Genomic DNA, 21,463 nt, shown 5'->3' on the forward strand with positions numbered 1-21,463 from the left:
AAACAAACAAAAAAAAATGAACTACTTCAATATATCTTGTCCAAAGTTTAATGCAAATATTTCTAAATATATTTGAGCATATTGTATGACAAGCAAAATTTACTGTACATTGTGGTTAGACTGTTAGGCACCCATTTCTTTTTTCTTAAGCCAGGCCTAATTGGCCATATCCAAACAACAACAACAACAAAAAAATTCATTTCAGTCGAGCCAGTTCTGAGTCATGGCAACCTCATGTGTTATAGAGTTGAACTGCTCTGTAAGTTTTCTTGGCAGTAATATTTACAGAAGCATATCCCATGTCTTTACATAGGGTCGCTGAGTATGTTTGAATCATGTAAGACTGGAAGTAAGGAGGATAGGCTCTGCATTTAGAGCATTAACTCTATAGTTAAATACTATTTTCATTATTTTTCCTATTCTTTGGCTCTCATTAAAACAAATTTTTATTTTAAGGATAAGGAAGTCTATTTACATAGAATAAATGTAACTTAGTCAGTAGATATGGGCCTATGGTAACAGAGCACACAAACAATTGGATACACATTTTGAAGCCAGCTATATCAAACTCTGATAATTTTGTTGTGGTTTTATAGGAATTCTTATTTTAATTTTTCTTTCTTCTTTTTGATTTAGTTTCATTTTCTACATTGAACACAATATATTTCTTGTACAGTAAAACAGTAATTTTTCAAATCAAATGAATATAAAGTTATATTGTATATATTCCTACATAACATATGTTCATGTTGTACTTTATGCATTTCAGATTGTATGATGTATTTTAATAATGGACTCGATCCTGATTTAATTTATGAAGGAAATACTAATGGCATTCTATTTTTCACATATAGTAATGTGTTCAGTTCTCACATGTATATGAAAACATTTTTACAACTACAATTTTGAATGGATATCTGCAACCAAATAGTATTAACATAAAATTTTTGTTTTACAAAAGAAATGCTTTTTTTTGTGTGTGTATTATTAAATATTTCTATACAGATGGCAAAATAAATTCAAATTATTAATATATATGTATATATATATACACACACACATACAAAACTAAAGAAATTCAGTTTTGAAACATATTTCATTAAAACTATTATCAGTTAAATGTGGTTATCCCATCCTCCCATCCTGTCAGATTAAACCTTTTCATTATTTTCTCAAGTGTTTGTGAACTACATTGTACAAATGGGCTTAACGAACCTTCATAAAGTAAACAAAATATTTCCTTCAGGCCAGTAGAACTCTGTCTACTGTACATATAATTAGCTATGTGTATTTCCTGAATCCTATTACATTGTGAAAATTCATTTATCTTCCTTAGAAGAGGAAGTGTTTGTATTTAAAAAAAAATATACTTGTCTTAAAGATTTTTAAGTCATTCTTAGTTATTTTTACACAGGTCCATATGTAGTTTTCATTCTAGTTAATAAAATTTGCAGTTTTTTTTTTTCCCTTTCCTTTCCATTCTCACATAATGTACCTTCAAAGTTAAAAAGTTATCTTCAGCATACCTGGTTGCAAGGCAGGCAATGTGATATTTATCACAAAATAATGGTGCATAATGAAGCACTTCAGATATATGAAAAGTAAGTCTCCAAAAGATTAGAACTGTAATTTGTGTTTGGTTCAGACAATGAATACCTGTAATAGTCACTCTTTACTATGGTAGCTATCTTTATAAAATTAACAGTGATTCAGATTTGTATGTGTGGATTAATCTATATTAAACTTGAATGCTAAAAAAAATTGAAATAAGTAAAAATGCTTTTACTCTAGGCCAAAACAAGTGTTGAGGGTTTATAAACTTCTTTTACTAATGAAAATGGAAATACTAGAACAGTGACATTCATTTATTTTTCTAACAAATTTCTCTTGGAACTTGCAAATGATTCTAAAGAAAATAAATGAATATATGTTTGTCATTGACATGTTGTGTTTTTCTTTAATCAAGTGCTTTCTTCTGAACACTTAACCAAGAAGATACAGAAAAAAATTGATGAAATACTATTTTTTAAAAAAATATTTCTCCTGAGTTGATACTAGATGTTTAATTATGTATTTATTTCCTTTCTCTATATATAAAAATCTTGTTTATTTATAATTGTGATCTGGATGAAAGTTTACAAAACAAATTCATTTTCCATACAACAGTTCATACACATTTTGTTTCATGACATTGATTATAATCCCCATAATGGAACAGCTCTCTTCCCACTTCCCTTGTGGTTACCTTTTCCCTGTATCCTTCTTTCCTATGCATTTCTGCACTCTGAGTTATCTGTCTGTGCAAATACTGCCCTTTTTATCTCCCATGATTGATTGCTCTAAGGAGCATACTACCTGGTATAAAAGTTCACCTTCTATGCCTGTCGATTGTTTGGCTAGAAGTCATGGGAGTGAGTTCAATTCCATGCCATGTCTAACAACAACAAAAAAAAAAAAAAAAAAAAACACTGCCAGTTACTGCATCATCTTCATGAATGCCAACATGCTTGAGTTGCCTTTATAGGAGCTCACCTTCCAGTACTATGTTGGACAATATTTTATTGTGATCCAGAGAGTTTTCACTGACCAATTTTCAGAAGTAGATCACCACGTCTTTCTTCCTAATCTTTCTTAGTCTGGAAACTCTGCTCAAGCTTGTCCACCATCAGTGACCCTGCTAATATTTGAAGTATAGTTGTCATATCTTCCAGCATCATAGCAACATGAAAGCTGCTACATTACAACAAACTGACAGATGAATGGTGGTTGAATACTCTTAAATATAAGAGTTCCCTAAGTAGTTATTAGGTAAATAAAATTTAGACTGGCATCTGCTGGATTTGATAAATAATTCAATGAGACAATCTTTTACTGAACCAGAACTTGGCTGTATAACCCTATGTATGCTCACTGCCAAGTAATGTAGTGTGGGAGTTAAAAGAACTAATTCTAGAGCTGCCTGCCTATGTTTAACTCTGATATCTCCTCATTATTAGTTATATGACCCAAGGCAATTGCTTATATTCTTTGAGTCTCAGTTTCTCTGTTTCTATAGAGAGACCATTTGTTTTTGTTGTTGTTAGTCGTCATCAAGGTGATTCCAACTCATGATGACACCATGCATGATGAGTAGAAATGCTCAATAGTGTTTTCAAAGATGTGAGCTTTTGGAAGCAGATTGCCAAGCCAGTATTCTGAAGTGCCTCCCTGTGGGCTTGAAGTGCTAACCTTTTGGCTAGTAGTCAAGAATTTAACAGTCTACTTAATGGGATTGTGATTGTTGTTGTTGTTAGGGCTGGCAAGTCATTTCCGACTCACAGCAACCCCATGCACAGCAGAATGAAACACTGCCCCATCTCGCACCAGCTCCATGAGTCCATCATCGCAGCCACCGTGTCAATCCATCTCATTGAAGGCCTCCCCCTCTTTCGTCGACCGTCCACCATACCAAGTATGACATCCTTCTCCAAGGAATGGTCCCTTCTGACAACACGACCAAAATAGGTGAGACAAAGTTTGGCCATTCTCGCTTCCAAGGAGCATTTCGGGTGCACTTCCTCTAGGACAGATCTGTTAGTTCTTTTAGCAGTCCACGGTACTTTCAGCATTCTTTGCCAGCACCACAACTCAAAAGCATCAACTCTTCTTCAATCTTCCTTATTCATTGTCCAGCTCTCACATGCCTATGAGGTGATTGGAAATACCATGGCTTGTGTCAGGCATACCTTAGTCCTCAAGGAGAGATCCTTGCTCCTCAGCACTTGAAACAGTTCCTTCGCGGTTGACTTTCCCAATGCTACACGTCTAATTTCCTGACTGCTGCTTCCATTGGCATCAATTGTAGAACCAAGCAATGTGACTTCTTTGACAACCTCAATCTTCTCTCCATTTATTGTGATGCAGCTCATTGGTCCAGTTGTGATTGTGATAGGAAATGACAAATTAAAGAGAAATGGCCACATATTCATTACTAAAAAGAAAATTTCAGATTTATCCTGCTGTCAGTGATAGGATAATATTCATATACCTACAAAGAAGATCAGTTTACATGACTATTATTCAAATTTATGCACCAACCACTAATAATACGAATAAAGAAATTGAAGATTTTTGCTAACTTCTGCAGTGTGAAACTGATCCAACATGCAATCAAAACATATTGATAATTACTGATGATTAAAATGTGAGAGTTGAGAAAAGAAGGAGTAGTAGTTGGAAAATATGGCCTTGGTGATAAAAATAGCCATGATGACCACATGATAGAATTTGGCAAGACCTATAGCCTATTCATTGGAAATTTTTTTTCAACAATGAAAATGGTGACTATACACATGAACTTTGCCAGATGGACTGCACAGGTATTAAATCAACTACATCTGTAGAAGACGATGATGGGGAAGCTCTATATAATTCAGTAGAACAAGGATTGTAGCTGACATTGGAACAGACCACCAATTGCTTACAAGCAAGTTCAACTGAAGCTGAAGGAAATTATCTTGTTCAAATTGAAACTGAAGAAAATTATCTTAGGCTGGGTTTTCTAGAGAAAGAACACTAATGAAGCTCATATATATATGAGAGAGAGAGAAAGAGAGAGAGAGAGAGAGAGTGAGTTATCTCAAGGAAAATGCTCACACAGTTGTAGAGGCTGGCAAATTCCCAGGCTGTGCATCAGACATCAAGCTGGAGGCTTCTCCTGACTCACATAGCTGCAGGGACTGATGAACCAAAGATAAGCAGGCAATATGGCAGGCCACTGACTCAAGTCAAAGAACCAGGGTTCAGATGATGAAACAGATGCAGGATCCATATCAAGTAAAAAGTCAGAGAGTTTTGTCAGAACATCCTTATATTTTGGAAACAGGTAACATTTCTCAGGATACTCTGTTTGAAGTGATTGGCTGCTGATAGTATATCTCATCATGGAGATGATTGTATTATATTAGATCTCATCTTGGTGGATGATTACATCATAACTGATAACCCATTTAGAATACTGGCACACAAGTAGGCATGCAACCTTAATTATCACAAGTATATCACCTGAATTTAGAGATCATTTCAAGAATAGGTTTGATGCATTGAACAATAATGTCTGAAGAACAGAAAAACTGTGGAATGACATCAAGAATATCATGCATAAAAAAAAACAAAATGCCATTAAAAAGACAGGAAAGAAAGGAAAGACTAAAATGGATGCCAGAAGAGACTCTATACTTGCTCTTGAATGTAGAGTATCTAAAGTGAACTGAAGAAATCATTGAAACACAAATAGAATCAAAGATCACAATAATTTACACCCAGCCAAAATGGAATGTTATAATGAAAATGTAAAAAAAAACCCCGAAATTCTAGACTATCAGACTTCTGAAAATAATTAATGACTACTGTTTGACTCTTGTAAAAAGTTATCTTATAGAGGCACCATGACCTCAAAGAAGGAACAAATTGCGAGGAAGGAATGGGCTGATCATGGAACTGGGCTGACTAAAACCTATGACATCTTCAACCCCAAGACAAAGAAATTAGGAGTTCAAAAAGAAAGATAAAAAGATCCTGAGTGAGACAATCACAGCTGTTCTCTCTAGTGTGAGGAGTCAGCCCATTTCTCTGGCCTGGTTTCTCTCAGCATTGGCAACCAATGATATCTTCTGGAAAGAATTTCAAAGGGTGACTGAAGAAGACAAAGCCAAGTATTATAATGAAATGTGCAAAGATCTGGAGAACTGAAGACAAATTCAAGCCTCTAGTTGCAATATTGAAGGATTCTATGTGTGGATGATAGCAAATTATGGATGACATTGAGAAGAATGAGAATTCCAGAACACTTAGTTATGTTCATGTCTTGTACACAGACCAAGAGATAGTTGTTCAAACAGAACAAGTGGATACTGCATGTTTAAAATCAGGAAGGGTGTGCATTAGGGCTGTGTATTTTCACCATTCTTAATTCAATCTGTATGCTGAGCAAATAATCTGAGAAACTGTACTATATGAAGAAGAAAAAAAATCCAGATAGGAGGAAGACTCATTAACAAGTTGTGATACATTGATGATACAATCTTGCTTGCTAAAAATGAAGATGACCTGAAGCACTTACTAATGAAGATCAAAGACTACAGCCTTCAGTATGGATTACATCCCAACATAAAGAAAACAAAAATCTTCACAAGTAGACCAATAACCAAAATTTTGATAAATGGAGAAATGATTGAAGTTCTCAGGGCTTTCATTTTACTTGGATTTACAATCAACACCCATGGAAGCAGCAGTCAAAAAATCAGATATCATATTGCACTGGACAAATCTACGTAAAAGACTTGTCTAAAGTGTTAAGAAGCAAGATGTCAATTTGAAGGTGTGCCTAACCCAAACCATAGTATTTTCAATTGCCTCATAAGCTGTGAAAGCAGGACAATGAAAAAGGAAGACTACTGAAGAGCTGATACCTTTGAATTGAGGGGGTTGGTGAAGAATACAGAAAATACCAGACTGCCAGAAGAATGAATAAATCTTTCCTGGAAGAAGAGCAGCTGGAATTCTTCTTGGAAGCAAGAATGGTTAGACTTCCTGTCACCTATTTTGGTCATGCTTTCAGAAGGGACTAGTCCTTGGAGAAAGATATCATGCCTGGTAAAGTAGAAGGTCAGCTGAAAAGGGGAAGACACTCAACAAGATGGATTGACACAGTGGCTGAAACAATGATGACAAACACAGCAAGGACTGTGCGAATGGTTCAGAACAAGGACTGTGAGAATGGTGTTTCATTCTGTTGTACATGGAGTCACTTTGAGTCAGAGCCAACTTGATGGTACCTAACAACAGCCATGCTGTGGGCAAAATTTTAAATGAAGTCAGAGGAGTCAAAAGAACATAGTAGAAATATACTGAATCACTGTACCAAAAAGTATTGGTGGATATTCAAGCATTTCAGGAGGTAGCATATAGCCAAGAACTAATATTATTGTCCAAAGAAATCTAAGCTGCACTGAAGGCATTTGCAAAAGCAGGTCTCCAGGAATTGATAGAATACCAATGGAGATATCTCAACAAATGAATGCAATAATAGAAGAGCTCACTAGCCTATTCCATAAAGCTTGGAAGAGAGCTACTTGGCTAACATATTAGGAAAGATCCATATTTGTGCCCTTTCCAAATAAAAATGATCCAACAGAATGTGGAAATTATCAAAAAATATTAATATCACATGTAAAATATACTGAGGATAACTCAAAAATGGTTACAATAATACATCAACAGGAAACTGACAGAATTTCAAGCCACATTCGGAAGAGGAAAAGACAAAAGACCATAGTCTCTGCAGAAATCAAAGTCAATTGGAACAACATAGTCCACAGAGAAAATGTTCTGCATTCTACTTTGGTAAGTAGCAGCTGGGGTCTTAAAAACTTATGAGCAGCCATCTAAGGTGCAACTATCAGTCTCTCCATGTCTGGTGCAAAGAAAATGTAGAAAATCAGACACATAGAAAAAAATTAGTCCAAAGGACTAGTGGACCATGTGAACCTCAGCCTTCATAATTTTGAGACCAGAAGAACTAGATGGTGCCTGGCTACCATTACCAAATACTTTGAAAGGGATGACATTAGAAAGTCCTGGATAGAGTGGGAGAAAAATGTGGAACAAAAGTGAAAATCCCAAAAAGGATCAGGCTTACTGGTCAGATAAAGATTGGTGGAACCTCTGAAACTATGGCTTTTAGTCAAACTTTGGGCCTGGAACTGAGCTCATTCCCATGGCTCAATTTTTGGCCAAACGATAGACAAATCTACAAGGTAAATGATAACATTAGGAAGGTATTCACTCCTTAGAACAATCAATTGTTTGAGATCAAAAACATTTGATCAAGTATTTGATTAAGGAAAAAGGTTAGAAAGTAGGAAGGGTTAGGAGATAAAGAGGAACGGGAAGAAGAAACACAGGGAAGAGGTGGGCAGAGTGATGCAATTGAGGAGATTGCAATCAGTGACATGAAAAACAATTATATGAATTATTGAATGAAAAACCAACTGAACTGATTTGCTCTGTAAACTTTCACCTAAATCAAACGAAAAAGTTTTTTTTTTTTTTTTAAAGCAAAATCTAGTAACACTTTCTATACGTTATGGAAGCTATATTTGTCATTCTGTGGACGATGTTGTCCAAAAGAATCCACGATTAGGAAGCAGTATAATTCAGGGACTACACACAAGCAAAATATGAATTCACTGAAAATACAATGTTTAAATGTATCTGGTAAATTATAGTTTGCAGTGCCAAATATTGTCAATCACTACTTAATATGCTTTCATTTACTAGCAAGAGACTACCTGCCCCCTCATTTTATTCAGCTGGCCCTGTGGTTCAGCTATAAGACTTCATTTACATCCTCCTTCTCCACTAGTTGTGACTATATGAATAAATTCTGGCTGATGATAAGTAATATGTAGACACAAACTATTGGTGGGATTCTGGAAGGCTTCTTAATTGAAGCTAAATTAACTAGGAGGAGTTTTCTTGCTCTTATTCTTTCCTCCTCCTTGTTCTCCTTCCTGCCTGCAACATGTACATGGCCTTAGGTGTTCTAGTTCCAGGTACATGCAAAAAAAAAAAAAAAAAGAAAGAAACTAAGTGTTTGTGAAATTATGAACGTTATGAAGTAACCGCACCAATTCTGTAATATCTGCTGCTGGCCTTATTCTTTTGTGAGAGGAAAAAAACACTAATTTATTTTACTACTTGAGTCAGTCATAGTGTACATAACCAAATACAATTGCTAAGTTATATAGTTTAAAATTATTTTAATAAAAATGTTCAAATTAATTAAAATTGTCTTTCTACATAGTGGCCTAATGCCTAAAGCATTTGACTGCCAATCAGAAGGCTGGCTGTTCAAACCCACCAGCCAGTCCTTGGAAGGAACTTTGGGCAATCTACTTCCATAGTGATGCTGCCTTGGAAATCCAAGGACGGGTCACTGTTATTTGGATCCGACTCAATGGAGGTGAGTTTGGTTTTAGTTTTACATAGTATTTACAGATGCTGCAAATGTATTGATGAATATAATAGAGCACACAGAGAGCAGTATGTACCATCTTCACTTCTAAGGAGCATTCTGCCTATACTTCTTCCAAGACAGATTTATTTATTCTTCTGGTAGTCCATGATAAATTCAATATTCTTCACCAACACCATAACCCAAAGACATCAATACTGAAAAAGACCTCTTTAAAGTGTTAAGGAGCAAATATGTCCCTTTGAAGACCAATGCATATCTAACCCAGGCATGTATTTTCAACTGCATCATATGCATATGAAAGCTGGACAATGAATACAGAAGACCAAAGAAGAGTTGATGCCTTTGAATCAACTTGGGGGAAGAATACTGAAAATGCCAAGGACTGTGTGGCAGTTAAGGTTATGTGTCATCTTGTCTAGGCCTAGTTTTGAGTGGCTGGACAGCTGGTTGTAGTAATTCCCCATGATGAAACTGACAATCAGCTCCATGGTGGAATCAGCTGCCAGCAGCTGAGTAGCTGCTTTAGGGATGTGGTCTGCTTCCAGTATACAAAAAAATCTGAGAAAAGTCTCTGCAGCTTTTTTGTCACACTTGGATCCTGCATGTAGCCAAGTCTTCATTCAACATTGTGTCATGTTTCCTGCCAATCTTGGAACTGTCTCTGCAGTTGAAATAGTGGCCTGCTGTGTTGTTCGGTAATATGGATGGTGCCATTTTATTTGTCAACCTTGGACTTGTTAGGCTCAGCAGCCAGCAGCTGCTAGAGTGAAGAGACACTTCTAGTTCCAGTGGGCCGGGAACAAGAGGCAGAGCTGAAGCTTGAGGTCGAGGGGCTATCATCCAGCTCCTAGCGCCTGCCACTTTAAATATGGACTTCTAGCCTCCAAAACTGTTAAGAAAATAAACTCCTGTTTGTTAAAACCACCCACCTGTGGTATTTCTGTTAGAGTGGCATGAAGTAAGCAAAGCAGACTGCCAGAAGAATGAACAAATATGTCCTAGAAGAAGTATAGCCAAAATGTTCCTTAGAAGAGAGAATGGCCAGACTTCATCTCACTTAATTTGGTCATGTTCTTAGAAAGGACCAGTCCCTGAAAAGGGATATCATGCTTGGTAAAGTAAAGGGTCAGCGGAAAAGGAGAAGACCCTCAACAAGATGCATTGACACCATAGCTGCAACAATGGGCTCAAGCACAGTAAAGATTATGAGGATGGCACAAGACCAGACAGTGTTTTGCTATGTTGTACATAGGGTCACTATGAGTTGGAGCTGGCTTGACAACACCTAACAGCAATAATTTATACAGAAACTCAGTGACATAGATAGTAGTTGAATACAACTTCCATATCTGTAGTGGTTTTGACATGATTTGATTTATTTTGAATGTGAGACTATAATGTAGGAAATCTTTATGGAGTAAGTATACAAAAAACAATTTCTTGTTAAATATAACAAGTCAATCATCATAAATATATATTTGTGATACAATGACTAATTTTTTTTCCTCAGGTGAAGTATCAACAGTAGGTCAAATTAAAAACACTTGAGTTAGCTATTAGTTTATAGAGTATTTATCCATGAATAGGTTCTTAAATATTTCTGCCAAGAAGATTATGGTGAGGAGGACTACCTGATCAGCAGTAATGATCATGAATTATTACATAGAAACATGAGCCCAGCATTGCATAACCATATCTCATGTTTCTGCATCCAACAGACATTACTGTTCTTAATGGATTCTCTGTTGCTTTTTTACTTAAGAATTGATTACACTTTAATAATAATATCAAATAATCTAACAAAAATGGGATGTCATTGGGAAGGTCTAACTTGATTCTTGACATAGCGAAAACAAGTTATTGATGTTCAATTGAAGATTAAATGCTAATAATTCAGTAATTTCCACAAGTATACTCAGTCTCACTTTTTCACACTTTTCCTCCAAGAAATTGCCTGTTCTCAACTTTCATCTCTTTTCTCCAAGAGCAAGAAAATAGATCATTAATAAAATAGAGGTTTTAAAAATTCAAGGTCATGTTTGTTGTGCCACGTTTGTCTCCCTTAAGTGGTAATTTTCAAACTTGTCATTTTGGAGACCTTTAAATACACATCGATTCTTTTCCCTTGTTGTTTTCTGCACTTTCTGAGTGGTTAGCCCATAAAAGGAATAAAGTCTGCGAAGATAGTGTCATTTGATATATTTGATGAGAGACTCACTGGAAAGCTGAGTTCTTCCAATCTGCCTATTTCATATATTTGGGCGAATACTGAGTCTCTTCTGGGTTGCCTGTAATGACTCTGGGGTGTGCGCTTTCTCCTGGCTGCAGTGCTTGCTGGTTGAATTCTGTCCAGAAGGTGGAGAATGTGGGAGGTGAAGAGAAGAAGAACATTCTTTTAACTCCTGAGAACCTGAATAATATTTCAGTTATACCACACAATTAAAAACTAGAAATATTACTTAAATCTGTGGTTTAGAAAATAATGGCACATAACTCTTCAAAGGAAAGCATAGTAGAATTCCCTTAGTGAAACTGATGAAAGCCAATAAGATGCTGCTGCTCTTATTAAAGTCTGAAAGTAGTGAAAGGCCATAGTCTCTTCAATTTTCTCCATCTCCCCGTAAGCAACTCTTCAACTTCCTCTAGAAAGTTTTGAGTTCCCCCTGACCCTCAGAATGGACAGAACACACTGTATAAGCTAGTTGCCTACCTCACGTTCCTCTGTCTTCTAACATTTTACAGGCTTTTTACTTGATGAGAGAATTGAGAACAGAGAGTTTCAGTAACTTTCCCATAGTCACACTATTAGAGGAAGAAGTAGGACTAGAATATTGGTCAAAACGGTTTTGTGATCTATTTTTTCCCATTACACAACCCTGTCTGGGTACAACATTCCCTGGATGGCACAATCAGTGAGTATTTAGCTGCTAACCTAAAGTCTAGAGGTTTGAGTCTACCCTTAAGCACCTCGAAAGAAAGGCTTGATGATCTACTTCAGGAAAATAATCAATTGAAAACCTATGGAGCACAATTCTATTCTCTGACATCCATGAGGCCACAATGATTCTTAACTGAGATAATGAAAACTGGCTTGGTTTGGTCTAGATCCAAAAGGAATAATTCTGAACATCATTTGAAACTTCTTTTCAAATAATTTCTCATTGTAGTAGGTAAAACTGAAAAGAGAATGAAGTTTGTTATATACTTTTGGATTACCAGGACTAATCACAATGAGTCAGAATTGACTCAATAGCATAATAAGGGATTTTTTTCCTCATTTGTTTTAATAATTAAGGGGGTAATTAATAGACATGTTTTTAGATTGTGTGAAAATTCAAGGCAACCATGCATAGTTAAATCAAGCAGAATGTTATTTATCCATCATCAATTATATGCTCAGGATTCTGGAAGACAAAGACAAGAATAAAACATGGTACCTGACCTTAAGAGACCATTTTGTCTAGCAGGCAATGTATGTGTGTTTGTGTGTTCATGCATGCATATATGTTCATGTGATTAGAAGATAACAGTTAAACTGTGCAGAATTTTTTAAGCATTTCATTAAATTGCAGGTAATAAAAGGGAAGAAGACAATCAAATTATCTTACTTACCAATTAAAAATGAATTTGTTTTTTGATATTTGGAGCTATCAGCAGGTTGATAGGTCTAGGTATTTTAACGTCTTCTGGAAAGCAGAAAATAAGAACTTTACAGAGAATTCTGGATATCATGGGGTAAAATGAATTTGATATGAAAAGAGAAGCAGAATTGGAGAGTGTTGTCTGGAAAGAAAGACATGGAACTAGGAGCCTAAAGTGTTCTATTATGTTTCCTAAATTTAATCTCTATAGAATACTTTGAAACTTTAGATTCAAGAGTTGTTTACTAAGCTTGTTTCAAGGATTTAAGTTGTTTTCAATCAAAGTTTCCTTGAATGAGATGGAATTAATGGATACAAATTGCCTTGTAAAATTTATAGTACAAAGAAGGCAAAACATGATGTATATCATTATTATGTTGAAATGTTATAATTTAAGGTACCTAGAATTCCATGAAGATGCACATGGTTAAAGTTGTGTGTGTGTGTGTGTCTGTGTGTATATGTCTATGTATATATGTGTGTGTGTGTGTGTGTATGTATATATATGCAAAGAAAGTGCACTTTTGCATATGTTGTCTAGAGGAAAAAAATACTAAGTGAGATTAGCTGAGAATTATAGTCCTATTTCTACTACCAAGTGCCTAGTTGCCATTGTGTAGGCCAAAGGTAAGAAAATATCAATTTTCTAATAACAAGGGAGAAGATAGGTGGCTTCAAAGATATCTCCAAACTTATGTAAATCTAGGGTTGAATCAAATGACTCACATGATCTTCAATTATCTTTAATATGTTGTTGTTAGGTGCTATTGGGTTGGCATTGACTCATAACGACTCTATGCAGTGATACAACAGAATGAAACACTGCATGGTCCTGCACCAACTTCACTGTCCTTGCTATGCTTGAGCCCATAGTTTCAGTCACTGTGTCAATTCATCTTGTTAAGGGTCTTCCCCTTTTTCACCAATCCTCTGCTTTACCAAAGTCTGCGAGACAAAGTCTGGTCATTCTCACCAGATTTTCTGGTGAAAATTCTGAGGAAAATTTCAGCAGTACTTCTTCCAAGACTGATTTTGTCATTCTTTTGGCAATCCATGGTATTTTCAGTATTCCTTGCTAAAGCCACAATTTAAAATAATTGCTTTTCTGCAATCTTCGTTATTCACTTTCCATCTTTTACATGCATATGAGGCTTTAATATATGTCCTTTGAAATCTCCCATGCATAGTGTTATAATGCTTTTCTGTATGTGTACTTTCTTTTCATATTATCCTTCCAGCCTTGTACTTGACTTCCAAGTAATTATAATTGATTAAGAGACAATGGAAATTCAGTTTCTAAATTATAACTTGCGGGAAGTGTATGCTTGTTTTCCTTCACTTTATTAAAGGTATCTTAATACCATCTGAAAAACGGACTTAGCTAAGGTTTAATCTTGCATGTGTGTTATTATTGGGAATGAAGCTACATTTATACTTGAGAGAAATATTATTGTGTTCTAATGTGAGTGACATTTAAAATTAGCTTCCCAGACCCAATTTGTCCATTGAAACCTCACAGATGGAAGAGGAGAAAAATGTCAAAATAAATTCATGTACTTGGATTTGTTTCTTCTGCCTACACTTTTCTCCTGATACCTGTTTCTTGGCATGACCTCTAATGCCACAGAAAGAAAAAAAAAGTCGCAAAATTATGTATTAGAGTATTGTACAATATTTTAAAATTTTAAAAGGAATAAAATTCTCTGCTCTCTTCTTCTTGACCTTTTCAACTTATATTAATCTTCTTCCCTTCCCTTGATTCCACAGGACACTTGTTTTCCTGAGGGAGAAAAACAACAAGAAACTCTTAGTATTTTTAACAAGACTTAGATACTGCAGGGAATTCCTATTTCTCACCATGCCCCTTTCAATAGCAGTTCAAGGACTCACTGTTACAAAGACTGATGTGTGTATTTTGAGCAAAAACAATATGGGAAAACTAAGAGCTGAAATCTCTTCTATATATCACAGTATGTTTAAATTGCTCATTATTTGGTAACCATTTCTTCTGCTCTAAGGCACAACTGGAGAAGTTCATTTCTATATATAACCTATCACAAGCAACCTCTATAGTTTTAGTGGTTGGAATTGTTACAACCTTAGAGTGATATAAATTAAGGAAAAGATGTGACCCTGAAATAAAAGGTTCTATTTATTAAATAACTTCTGTTGAGAAGAAATAAATTGAGAATGAAATAAATGGACTTATTCTGGAAAAAAAATATTATTGTTAATCTTGTATTCATATGTTACTCAATAATGACTTTCTTGGGAGCTGTGGTGGCACTGTGCCTAAGGCATTTGACTGCTAACCAGAAGGCTGGTGGTTAAAACCCACCAGGCACATAACAACAACAATAACTCCTCGGAAGGAAGATTGGGCAATCTACCTCCGTAGTGATATCTCCTCTGAAACCCAAGGAGGGGCAGCTATGAGTCAGATCCGACTGGATGGCAGTGAATTTGGTTTGGTTTGGTCTTCTTTCTTATTCCCCATTATGCTCTTCTTTTCAAGGTCTTGGATATATAAATTCCACATGTATTTATCAATTTTCAAGAGCATTTGATCTCAAAAATCTTTTATGTTAGATTTCTGTGGAATATTAGTCTCATTCAAACTTTACTAAATGAACAACGATCAATATAAAAATCCTTGTAATATCTAGTCTTTTTCTGCAATAAAGAAAATTATCATTAATGTTTGAGGTCCAAATTACTAAGAATGCAAATATGCTCTTCCTGGTCAATTTTCCAGAATCCTGCAATTGTGATATAGGCAGACAGTCAGAAACTGTGTTGGTTTGGTTAGCAGCTTCTGAGAAAAATGTCTTCTGTAACAGAAATCAAAGGAGCAATGTTGTTGTGACACTGTCCCTTAAAAAATGGTGACACTCAACACAAGGAGACTATACTCTTTCCTCTGAAACTAAAGAAAATCTGTGTTATGCCTAGAAAACAGAATACAAGGGGTTGCAATTTAAATGATTATTTATTTATTTATTTATTTGCCCTCTAGGGCCAAAATCTAGTTGACATAAACAACAAATTAGATCAACTTTCTTACAAAATAGTGGGTGTTCCGTTACTGCAAGTGTACAGACAACAGATGGAAAACAATCTACGGGAATCCTGCAATGGATAGAAGTTGCACCAGGTGAGCTGTAAGCTCTTCTAATGCTGACATTCTCTGGTTCTAGGCACCATATGGTGAGGGCATTAGACACAGGGCTGAGAGAAAAGAGACACTTTTAATCTCTTGGTTTTCTTCCAAATTTTCCTCTACCTGATGGCTCCCTGGAGAGGCAATTCTCTTTGAAACAGAGTTGCTAAATGTAAATGGTTTTTCTAACCTCATCTATAATTTCCTAGCAAATTTTCCAAGTTTGCTTCCATTCTACTATAGGCATCGTTAAAAAATCATTAATAATTGTGTCCATTAACTACCCTTTCAAATATTCTGAGACATAATCTCAGAGATGAGACATGAGAGGTAGAATGGGGAAGAATATGGATGACACTCAGTTTGCAGCAGAAGGAAAAAGCATAGGAGATTATTCCCCAGTTCACTTGATTTTTACCTGATGATTTACAAGGTATGTAAATTAGGAGACAACCACAGAAGGTACGTTTAATGACATCTTAATGCATCATAGAATTTACGGCAAGGCACGAATAGCTTGTGCACTCAACCATTGGAAGCAGATGCTGCAATAATTCTACTTAATACTTAGAAGCAAAGTAAAGCATATTGTTTTTTGTACAAATGTTTATGAAACATTAATAAGAATAATATGCACCGTTCAATGCTGAACATATAATCTGAAATCCATTCCTATAAATATTTATAAAGGAGGCATTTTGTTCTTAACATAAATTGATTCTGAGCCCAGATTCCGAGATGCTGCATGGTTTTCTTTCTTTGGGTATATATTTAAGTAGAGTAAGACTAACTAACTCCTAGGGTAGCACCACTTTTTACTGTGCCTACTTAGTGAGGCCTAAAGGGACTGCTTTGAATCAAGTCATAATATATGCTTTCCACTACAATAGCAGTTAGTGGCACAGAAGTGGAAATTCTACTATTGTGTTAGTTAGTAACTACTGTGGTTGGAAGAATTAATGAGCATCGTTAAGTTCAAGGAGGTATACACTTTCTAAATTATATAGTAATTTAGAAATTTAATGTTTATAAAATAAATAATTTTTTAAAATGCCTCTCCCGTGAATGCTCAAATGTTAGCTTGGTTATAGCCAATTATGAGTATTAAAGAAGTTATAATATATTTGAGGAAAATTTTTTGCATTCTAATATTACAGTAAATTTGATTTACTGTTCAAAATGCTGTCATTCTTCACTGCTGTTAACTAGAGTTCTAAAGCTCTCAGTCACATCATTTTTTCCCCTGTAGTATCTTTTCTATTTGCTGTTGTATTATGTTTCTTTTAATGGCTTTTAATAGCCAATGTCAGATTTTGTTTCTTTTTTTCTACCCTTAATGGGGGGAACCATTTTAGAGAAATAGGATACTCTAACTGTGATTTTCTTCCAGTTAAAATGATATAACTGCTAATTGCTCTTTAACATTGCAGTACTGTCTATTCTTAGCTTCCTGAGTTTGGTTGAAAATGTCAAGATTTTGAAATGGATCATTTTTATAACTTTATTTGTGTAACTGTTTAAATATGGAGTAAATTTAATATAGCAAATTCAGCTTTCTGAAGAAATACAATGACTTCATTGAGAAGCAGCAAGTGAAACTTGAGCTTTGGGAAAAGTGAAAAGGGTTTTATGGTCTAAAGAATAACAACTAAGTGAAGGAAGGACTGATTGAAGGTGTTTAGAAACTATGCATAACAGTGAGTTTTAAAAGTAATGAGAATTTTTTTCTTGATACCATTTAACCTGCCTAACTCATTTGAACCAAGTATGATATCTTATATGAATCTGTCTTGAGACACTTGATCATAGCATGATGACATATAGGCACTCTAACCCATTGACCCATGTCTTACCAATTAAAGATGCTGAAGATTTGTGACATCTCTGACTTTTGTGTTTTTCCAGAGTTTCCGAATGGTGATACACACATGAGATAGCCAAATCTATAAGATCAACACTTGGTATTAGAGAACTGTGACACATCTCAGAATATTTTTAAACTTATTTTTGACCCATTCTTACCCTATTAACTACCAGAAACTGAGGCCTCGGAAGGAAGGGTAGGTAATCTACTTCCGTAGTGATACCACCTCGGAAACCCAAGGAGAGGCCACTCTGAGTTGGATCTGACTTGACGGCAGTGAGAAGACTGAATTAGTGAACATTTTCTTATCTTCTATCATCAGGCATCTACTGTATATTATAAAATCCTTTACATATTGAAAGCTTTTAATAAAGTTTTGTCTCATTTGCTCTGGAATGCTCTTGGGAAATAAATTTTAGTGCCAAAGTCAATGTTAACAAAACAGTAACACTAAAAAACAATTTAAGTCATCGGTAATTAGGTAGATAAATATTTTAAGTGACATAAATTAAAATAAATTGAATTTGTGTTAGAAAATACCAATGAGTATTATAAAATACCAACTGATACTGTAAAATAAAGTTTTCATGTAATTTTGAGCATTCTCAGTATCACAGTCTTGTTTTGTAGTAGAAAGGGAAAGAACAATGAATAGAGAATATTTTCCAGAGACTATTTTGAAGTAGGTAGAGGCAGAGGGTCTGGTTGAAATAAGATTTAGTGCGAGCCTGATATAACAGTCCATCACTCTCTGCCAGTCTGGCGAAGTGCAGTGTTGTTTACTTATTTTTTTCTATCCCTTTGCACCCAGGTGCCAGTTGTGTTGTTTATTAGCTATTCCATACAATATTGGAAGGAAGGAAAAAGATAAAATCTGCTCTTCTGTGTTTACATGAATGTCATTCATTTTACAAACTCTCAACTTATACATTATCATAATTTAAAATACGGAATGATCATGTAAATATTTCAGTATATATATTTTCTTAATTGTTTCATATTTATTTACATATTGAATTTCAGGATTTCCAATTCCTTTTTTTTTTTTTTTTAATTGTGTTTTGGGTGAAAGTTTACAGATTAAATTCGCATTCCATACAGCGGTTCACATACACTTTGTCTCATGACGTTGACTACAATTTACCCTAACAAAACAGCTCCACTCCCATTTCCTGACATGATTGCTGAAACTATTTTACAAAGATTCTAAATTAGACACCATAAAAAGGCTTCAATGAGCTACCACAAGTACATTTCAGAATTTTTTTTTAATAGTAGAAAGATTCATAGAAAACAGAATATATAAAGAAAAACATATAGATTTTAAAACAGAAAAAAATAAAAATTTCTTTAAAAATCTATATTTGGGCTGAATAGTATAATGCAGATGATAGAGAAAGAACAGAATATTCTGTTGTTCAAAAAGAGAAGAACTGAAGTTATGCAATATGAACAAGTGTAAAAGCAAGATGGAAGAAACAAATAACAAGATTTCAGGATCTGTGTGACGAGAACAAAAGATCTAACTTACTTGTCATTGGATTCCTATGAAAAAAAGGAGAAATAGGACAGAGTTAAAAAATATTTCTGTGACTTGTTAGTCAGTTTGTTGTATTTTGGTGGCTTGGATGTTGCTGTGATGCTAGATGCTGTGCCACCAATATTTCAAGTATCAGTAGGGTCACCCATGATGGACAGGTTTCAGTAGAGCTTCCATACTAAGTCAGACTAAGAAGAAGGACCTGACAGTCTATTTCTGGAAAAAAAAAAAATGGCCAGTGAAAACCTTATGAATAGCAGCAGAACATTGCCTGATAAAGTGCTGGAAGATGAGCCCCACAATTTGGAAGTCATTCAAAACATGACTTGGGAAAAGCTGCCTCCTCACAGTAGCGTACACCTTAATGAGACAGAATATGATCAAGATCCAATGGTATTGAAGAAAGAAGTCCAAGCTGGTGTGAAGGCATTGGTGAAAATCAAGGCTCCAGGAATTGATGAATACCAGTTGAAATGTTCTGACAAACAGATGCAGCACTGGAAGAGCTCCCTCATCTATGTCAAGAAATTTGGAAGACAGCTACTGGACAACTGAGTAAAAGAGATTCATATTTGTGCCAATTACAAAGAAATGTAATCCAACAGAATGTGGAAATTATGGAACTATATTATTACTATCATATGCAAGTAATATTTTGCTTGAGATAATCCAAAAATCATTACAACAGTATATTGACAAGGAACTGTCAGAAATTCAAGGCAGATTCAGAAAACAAGGGAAAAGGGATATCAATGCTGATATCAGATGGATCTTGGCTGAAAGCAGAGGATACCAGAAAGATGTTTACCTGTGTTTTATTGACTATGCAAATGTATTTGACTGTGTGAATCATAACAAATTATGGATAATACTGAGAAGAATGGGGATTTCAGAACATTTAATTGTGCTCATGAGTAACCTGGACATGGACCAAGAGGTAGTTGTTCAAGCAGAACAAGTGGCTACTGCATAGTTTAATATTGGGAAAGATGAGCATCATGGTTATAGCTTTTCCTCATACTTATTCAATCCGTATGCTGGGCTAATAATCTGAGAGGCTAGATTACATGAAGGACTATGCACCATCAGTATTGAATGTAGATTCATTAACAACTTGTGGTATATAGATGATGCAACTTTCCTTGCTGAAAGTGAAGAAGACTTGAAACATTTATTGATGAAGTTTAATGACAATAGCCTTCAGTATGAATTATAGCTCACCACACACATACATACACAAAAAAATCTTCAAAACTGGACCAATAAGCATGACAAATGGAGAAATTTTGAAGTTCTTGTGGATTTAATATAATTGGATCCACAATCAACACCCATGGAATCAGAAGTCAAGAAATCAAACAATGTATTTCATTGGGCAAATCAGCTGTGGAAAATCTCCTTAAAGTGTTAAAAAGCAAAGATGTCACTTTGGAGATTGAGGTATATCTTATTGAAGACATGGTATTTTCAGTTGCCTCATATGCATGCAAAAACTGGCCAATTCATAAGGAAGATGGAAGAAAAACTGATGTCTTTCAATTATGCTGTTGAGGAAAATTTTTCTTGGAAGAAGTGTATCCAAAATGCTCTTTAGAAGCAAAGATGGCAAGACTTAGCCTTATAAACCTTAGGCATGTTATCAGGAGGGACCAGTCCCTGCTGAAGGACATCATGCTTAGTAAAGTGGGACATCAGTGAAAATGAGGAAAACCTTCAAATTAGATGGATTGACACACTGGCTGCAGCCATGGGTTCAATAAGAAACAATTGTGAGGATGACATAGGCCCTGACAATATTTTTTTCTGTTGTACATAGGGCTGTTAATGAGTTTGCACCAGTTTCATAGAACTTAACAGCAACAACAAAAGTAATTTGAAGAAATAATGGCTAAAAATTGCTCTAATATGACAGAGGTGTAAACTTTCAGGTTCAAGAAGGTGACCAAACACCAAATAGATTAAATCTGAAGAAATGCAAGTCAGGTTACATTATGATCAAAGTTCTGAAAACCAAAGACATGGAGAGAATCTTAAAAGCAGCAAAAGGGAAACAACACTTTAGCTATAGTAGGAAATCAATCTAAATGATATAAAAAATCAAGGAGGTTAGAGGGAAGTGACACAGCATTTTTTAAATGCTGAAAGAAAAGAACTGTCAACCCATAATTTTATATCCAGTGAAAATATTCTTTAGGGATGAAAGGGGAATAAAAACATTCTCAAATGAAAAAAAAAAAAA

The sequence above is a fragment of the Orycteropus afer genome, unplaced genomic scaffold, assembly GCF_000298275.1.
Source record: "Orycteropus afer afer isolate SDZICR_OR568_19922 unplaced genomic scaffold, OryAfe1.0 scaffold00159, whole genome shotgun sequence".
NCBI classification, from domain to species: domain Eukaryota; kingdom Metazoa; phylum Chordata; class Mammalia; order Tubulidentata; family Orycteropodidae; genus Orycteropus; species Orycteropus afer.